Below are 7,349 nucleotides of genomic sequence, written 5' to 3'. Positions count from 1 at the left end.
GTTGGCTATGGGGTCAGTTATGGGGTCAGTTACGGGGTCAGTTATGGGGTTGGTTATGGGGTGGGTTATGGGGTGGGCTATGGAGTCTGTTATGGGGTGGGTTATGGGGTCGGTTATGGGGTCGATTATGGGGTGGGTTATGGGGTCCATTACGGGGTCGGTTATGGGGTCTGTTATGGGGTCGGTTATGGGGTTGACTATAGGGAGGGCTATGGGGTCCGTTATGGGGTCAGTAATGGGGTGGGCTATGGGGTTGGTTAAGGGGTGGGCTATGTGGTGGGTTATGGGGTCCGTTATGGGGTCAGTTATAGGGTTGGTTATGGGGTGGGCTATGTGATGGGCTATGGGGTCAGTTATGGGGTCGGTTATGGGGTCCATTATGGAATGGGCTATGGGGTCAGTTATGGGGTCGGTTATGGGGTTGGTTATGGGGTCAGTTATGGGGTCCATTATGGGGTCGGTTATGGGGTCAGTTATGGGGTCCATTATGGGGTGGGCTATGGGGTCGGATATGGGGTCTGTTATGGGGTCGGTTATGGGGTTGACTATAGGGAGGCCTATGGGGTCCGTTATGGGGTCCGTTATGGGGTGGGCTATGGGGTGGTTATGGGATCAGTAATGGGGTGGGCTATGGGGTCGGTTATGGGGTGGGCTATGCGGTGGGTTATGGGGTCCGTTATGGGGTGGGCTATGGGGTCAATAATGGGGTGGGTTATGGGGTGGGCTATGGGGTCAGTTATGGGGTCAGTTATGGGGTCGGTTATGGGGTGAGCTATGGGGTGGGTTGTGGGGTCCGTTATGGGGTCAGTTATAGGGTCGGTTATGGGGTCAGTTACTGAGTCGGTTATGGGGTCAGTTATGGGGTCCATTAGGGGTCAGTTATGGGGTCAGTTATGGGGTCGGTTATGGGGTTGGTTATGGGGTGGGCTATGGGGTGGGTTGTGGGTTATGGGGTGGGCTATGGGGTTGGTTATGGGGTCAGTAATGGGGTGGGCTATGGGGTTGGTTATGGGGTGGGCTATGTGGTGGGTTATGGGGTCCGTTATGGGGTCAATTACAGGGTCGGTTATGGGGTGGGCTATGGGATGGGCTATGGGGTCAGTTATGGGGTCGGTTATGGGGTCCATTATGGAATGGGCTATGGGGTCAGTTATGGGGTCGGTTATGGGGTCCATTATGGGGTCGGTTATGGGGTCTGTTATGGGGTCGGTTATGGGGTTGACTATAGGGAGGGCTATGGGGTCCGTTATGGGGTCTGTTATGGGGTTGGTTATGGGGTCAGTTATGGGGTCCATTATGGGGTCGGTTATGGGATCAGTTATGGGGTCCATTGTGGGTTGGGCTATGGGGTTGGTTACGGGGTCAGTAATGAGGTGGGCTATGGGGTGGGCTATGGGGTGGGCTATGGGGTGGGTTATGGGGTCCGTTATGGGGTGGGCTATGGGGTCAGTTATGGGGTGGGCTATGTGGTGGGCTATGGGGTCAGTTATGGGGTCGGTTATGGGTCCATTATGGGATGGGCTATGGGGTTGGTTACGGGGTCAGTAATGAGGTGGGCTATGGGGTCGGTTATGGGGTGGGCTATGGGGTGGGTTATGGGGTGGGTTATGGGGTGGCGCCGCATGCAGACGTGGGGCGGCCATTGAATCCCTTTATTGCAGTGCACCCCGCGGTGCTCCGTGGTACAAAACGGCCCCCCCAAATCCCCCCCCACCCCAACACCTTCTGAACCCCACCCCAAAAATAGGACCCCCACCCCCCCCCCCACATCCGGGGACCCCCATCGGAACCCCCCCCGTATGAAGGGGGGAGCGATGGGGGGGTCAATGTTGGGGGGCGATGGGGGGGGTCAATGGGGGTCAATGGGGGTTAATGGGGGGTCATTGGGGGGGGGGTCAATGTGGGGGGGTCAATGGGTGTTAATGGGGGTCAATGGGGGTTAATGGGGGGGTCAATGGGTGTTAATGGGGGTCAATTGGGGTTAATGGGGGGTCATTGGGGGGGGTCAATGTGGGGGGGACAATGGGTGTTAATGGGGGCCAATGGGGGTTAATGGGGGGGTCAATGGGGGGCAATGGGGGTTAATGGGGGTCAATGGGGGGTTAATGGGGGTCAATGGGGGTTAATGGGGGGGTCAATGGGGGGCAATGGGGGTTAATGGGGGTCAATGGGGGGTTAATGGGGGTCAATGGGAGTCGATGGGGGGGTCAATGATGTGGGGGGTTAATGGGGGGTTAATGGGGGGTCAATGGGGGTCAATGGGGGTCAATGGGGGTTAATGGGGGGTCAATGGGGGGTGAATGGGAGTTAATGGGGGAGTCAATGGGGGGGGTCAATGGGGGTTAATGGGGGGGTCGATGTGGGGATGTTCTATGGGGGTCAATGGGGGGGTCATTGGGGGGGTAAATGGGGGGGTCAATGGGGGGGTCAATGTAGGGGGGGTCAATGGGCGTTAATGGGGGTTAATGGGGGGTTAATGTGGGGGGGTCAATGGGGGTTAATGGGGGTTAATGGGGGGTCAATGGGGGGCAATGGGTGTTAATGGGGGTCAATGGGGGGCCAATGGGGGTCAATAGGGGGTTTATGGGGCTGAATGGGAGTTAATGGGGGGGTCAATGGGGGTCAATGGGGGTTAATGGGGGTTAATGGGGGGTCAATGTGGGGGGGTTAATGGGGGTCAATGGGGGTTAATGGGGGTTAATGGGGGGACAATGGGGGTCAATGGGGGGTTAATGGGGAGGTCAATGGGGGGGTGAATGGGAGTTAATGGGGGGGTCGATGGGGGTCAATGGGGGTTAATGGGGGTCAGTGGGGTTAATGGGGGTTAGTGGGGGTTAATGGGGGTCAATGGGGGGTTAATGGGGGGGTCGATGGGGGGCAATAGGGGGTTAATGGGGGGGGTTAATGGGGGGGTGAATGGGAGTTATTGGGGGGGTCGATGGAGGGGTTAATGGGGGTTAATGGGGGGTCACTGTGCGGGGGTTAATGGGGGGTCAATGGGGGTCAATGCGGGTTAATGGGGCATCAATGGGAGTCAATGGGGGTCAATGGGGGGTAATGGGGGGTCAATGTGGGGGGGGTCAATGTGGGGGGGGGTCAATGGGGGTCAATGGGGGTTAAGGGGGGTTAATAGGGGGTCAATGGGGGGGTCAATGGGGGGAGTTAATGGGGGGTTAATGGGGGGGTTCATGGGGGGTCAATGTGGGGGGGGTTAATGGGGGGGTGAATGGGAGTTAATGGGGGGGTCGATGGGGGTCAATGTGGGGGGGTCACTGTGGGGTCAATGGGGGTCGATGGGGGTTAATGGGGGTTAATCGGGGTTAATGGGGGGGGTCGATGGGGGTCAATGTGGGGTTAATGGGGGGGTCACAATGCTGGGATTAATGGGGGGGTCGATGGGGGGGTTAATGGGGGGGGTCAATGTGGGGGGGGTCGATGGGGGGGTCAGTGGGGGAGTTAATGGAGGTCAATGGGGGTGGATGGGGGGGTTGTCTATAAGGGGGGGTTAATGGGGGGGTCGATGGGGGGGGCAATCAGGCGGTCAATGGGGGGGGTCAATGGGGGTTAATGGGGGGGTCAAAGTGGGGTTAATGGGGTTCAATGGGGGTTAATGGGTGGTCACTGTGGGGGGGTCGATGGGGGGGGTTAATGGGGGGGGTTAATGGGGGTCAATGGGGATCGATGGGGGGGTTGTCTATAAGGGGGGGTTAATGGGGGGGTCGATAGGGGGGGCCAATGGGGGGGGATAATGGGGGGGTCGATGGGGGGGGGCAATGGGGGGGGGTCAATGGGTGGCTCAATGGGGGGGTCAATGGGGGGCTCAATGCGGGGTCAATGGGGGGGTCAATGTGGGGTCGATGGGGGGGTTAATGGGGGTTAATGGGGGGGTCAATGTGGGGTTAATGGGGGGGTCAATCAGGCGGTCAATGGGGGGGGTCAGTGGGGGGTTAATGGGGGTCAATGGGGGTCGATGGGGGGGTTGTCTATAAGGGGGGGTTAATGGGGGGGTCAATGGGGGGGTCAATGGGGGGGGGTCAATGTGGGGTTAATGGGAGGGTTGATGGGGGGTCACAATGGGGGTCAATGGGGGGGTCAATGGGGGGGTCAATGGGAGGGGGTCAATGGGGGGCTCAATGCGGGGTTAATGGGGGGGTCAATGTGGGGTCGATATGGGGGTTAATGGGGGGTCGATGGGAGGGTCAATGGGGGTCGATGGGGGGGTCAATGTGGGGGGGGGTCAATGGGGGTGTTAATGGGGGTCAATGTGGGGTCGATGGGGGAGTCAATGTAGGGGGGGTCAATGGGGGTCAATGGGGGTTAATGGGGGGGTCAATGTGGGGGGGGTCGATGGGGGGGTTAATGGGGGGGGTTAATGGGGGGTCACAATGGGGGGGTCATTGCGGGGGTTAATGGGGGGGGTTAATGAGGGTGTCAATTGCGATCAATGGGGGGTTAATGGGGGGGTCAATGGGGGGGTCGATGTGGGGGGGGTCAATGGGGGTTAATGGGGCGGTCAATGTGGGGGGGGTCGATGAGGGTTTTAATGGGGGGATCAATGGGAGGGTCAATGGGGGGTTAATGGGGGGGTCAGTGGAGGTCGATGGGGGGGGTTAATGGGGGGGTCAATGGGGGGGGTCAATGGGGGGGTCGATGCGGGGGTCAATGGGGGGGTTAATGGGGGGATCGATGGGGGGGTTAATGGGGGGGTCAATGGGGGGATTAATGGGGGCATCAATGGGGGTCGATGGGGGTCGATGGGGGGGTCAATGTGGGGGGGGTCGATGGGGGGGTTAATGGGGGGGTCAATGGGGGTCAATGGGGGTCGATGGGGGGGTCAATGTGGGGGGGTCGATGGGGGGGTTAATGGGGGGTCGATGGGAGGGTCAATGGGGGTCGATGGGGGGGTCAATGTGGGGGGTGGTCAATGGGGGTCAATGGGGGTCGATGGGGGGGTCAATGTGGGAGGGGTCAATGGGGGGGTTAATGGGGGTTAATGGGGGGGTCGATGGGGGGGTCAATGTAGGGGGGGTCGATGAGGAGTTAATGGGGGGGTCAATAGGGGGCTCAATGGGGGTCAATGGGGGTCAATGGGATGGTTAATGGAGGGATCAATGTGAGGGGGTCAATGTGGGGGGGGTCGATGGGGGGCAATGTGGGGGGGTCGATGGGGGGGTTTAATGGGGGTTTAATGGGGGGGTCGATGTGGGGGGGTCAATTGGGGGATCAATGGAGGTTCGATGGGGGGTCTCAAAGGGGGGGATCGATGGGGGGGTTAATGGGGCTCGATGGGGGGGAGTAATGGGGGGGGTCAATGGAGGTTAATGGGGGGGTCAATGAGAGGGGGTCAATGGGGGGGTCAATGTGGGGTTAATGGGGTCTATGGGGGGGTTAATGGGGGGGTCAATGGGGGGGTCAATGGAGGGCTCAATGGGGGGGTCAATGGGGGTTAATGGGGGGGTCGATGGGGGGGTCAATGTGGGGGAGGTCAATGGGGGTCAGTGGGGGTTAATGGGGGGGTCAATGTGGGGGGGTCGATGGGGGGGTTAATGGGGGGTCGATGGGAGGGGTCAATGGGAGGGGGTCAATGTGGGGGGGGGCAATGAGGGGTTAATGAGGGTTAATGGGGGTCGATGGGGGTGTTAATGGGGGGGGTCGATGGGGGTTAATGGGGGTTAATGGGGGGGTCGATGGGGGGGTTAATGGGGGGGGTCAATGTGGGGGGGTTAATGGGGGTCAATGGGGGTTAATGGGGGGGTCGATGGGGAGGGTTAATGGGGGTGGTCAATGGGGGGGTCGATGGCGGTGGTCAAAGGGAGGGGGGGCAATGGGGGGGGTCAATGGGGGGGTCGATGGGGGGGGTCAATGGAGGGGGGGTCAATGGGGGTGTTAATGGGGGTCAATGTGGGGTCGATGGGGGGGTCAATGTAGGGGGGGTCAATGAGAGTCAATGGGGGTTAATGGGGGGGTCAATGTGGGGGGGGTCGATGGGGGGGGTCAATGGGGGGTCACAATGGGGGGGTCATTGGGAGGTTAATGGGGGGGGTTAATGAGGGGGTCAATTGCGATCAATGGGGGGTTAATGGGGGGGTCGATGGGGGGGGTTAATGGGGGTCAATGGGGGGGTCAATGTGGGGGGGGTCGATGAGGGGGGTTAATGGGGGGTCAATTGGGGTCAATGGGGGGTTAATGGGGGTTAATGTGGGGGAATCGATGGGGGGCTCAATGGGGGGGTCAATGGGGGGGTTAATGGTGGTGGTCAAAGGGGGGGTCAATGGGGGTCGATGGGGGGGGTCAATGGGGGGGTCAATGGGGGGCTCAATGGAGGGCTCAATGAGGGGGTCAATGGGGGGGTCAATGGGGGTTAATGGGGGGGTCAATGGGGGGGGTCAGTGGGGGGGGTCAATGGAGGGCTCAATGGGGGGGTCAATGGGGGTTAATGGGGGGGTCGATGGGGGGGGTCAATGTGGGGGGGGTCAATGGGGGTCAATGGGGGTTAATGGGGGGTCAATGTGGGGGTCAATGGGGGGGGTCAATGGGGGGGTCAATGGGGGGGTCAATGGGGGGGTCAATGGGGGGGTTAATGGGGGGTCAACGGGGGTCAATGGGGGTCGTTGGGGGGGTCAATGTGGGGGGGGTCGATGGGGGGGTTAATGGGGGTTAATGGGGGGGTCAATGTGGGGGGGGTCAATGGGGGGGGTCAATGGGGGGGGTCAATGGGGGGGTCAATGGGGGGGGTCAATAGGGGGCTCAATGGGGACCTCAATGGGGGGGTTAATGGGGGCGTCAATGGGGGGGTTAATGGGGGGTCAACGGGGGTCAATGGGGGTCGTTGGGGGGGTCAATGTGGGGGGGGTCGATGGGGGGGTTAAGGGGGGGGTCAATGGGGGTCAATGGGGGTCGATGGGGGGGTCAATGTGGGGGGGGTCGATGGGGGGGTTAATGGGGGGGTCGATGGGAGGGTCAATGGGGATCGATGGGGGGGTCAATGTGGGAGGGGTCAATGTGGGGGTTAATGGGGGTTAATGGGGGGGGTTAATGGGGGGAGTTAATGGGGGGTGTTAATCGGGGGGGTCAATGGGGGTCGATGGGGGGGTCAATGTAGGGGGGGTCAATGGGGGTCAATGGGGGTTAATGGGGGGGTCAATGTGGGGGGGGTCGATGGGGGGGTTAAGGGGGGGGTCAATGGGGGTCAATGGGGGTCGATGGGGGGGTCAATGTGGGGGGGGTCGATGGGGGGGTCAATTTCGATCAATGGGGGGTTAATGGGGGGGTCAATGGGGGTCAATGGGGGTTAATGGGGGGGTCAACGGGGGTCAATGGGGGTCGTTGGGGGGGTCAATGGGGGGGTC

This window comes from Gallus gallus, chromosome 1 (genome assembly GCF_016699485.2).
Source record: "Gallus gallus isolate bGalGal1 chromosome 1, bGalGal1.mat.broiler.GRCg7b, whole genome shotgun sequence".
Taxonomy (NCBI): domain Eukaryota; kingdom Metazoa; phylum Chordata; class Aves; order Galliformes; family Phasianidae; genus Gallus; species Gallus gallus.
This window is presented reverse-complemented; position numbering follows the sequence as displayed.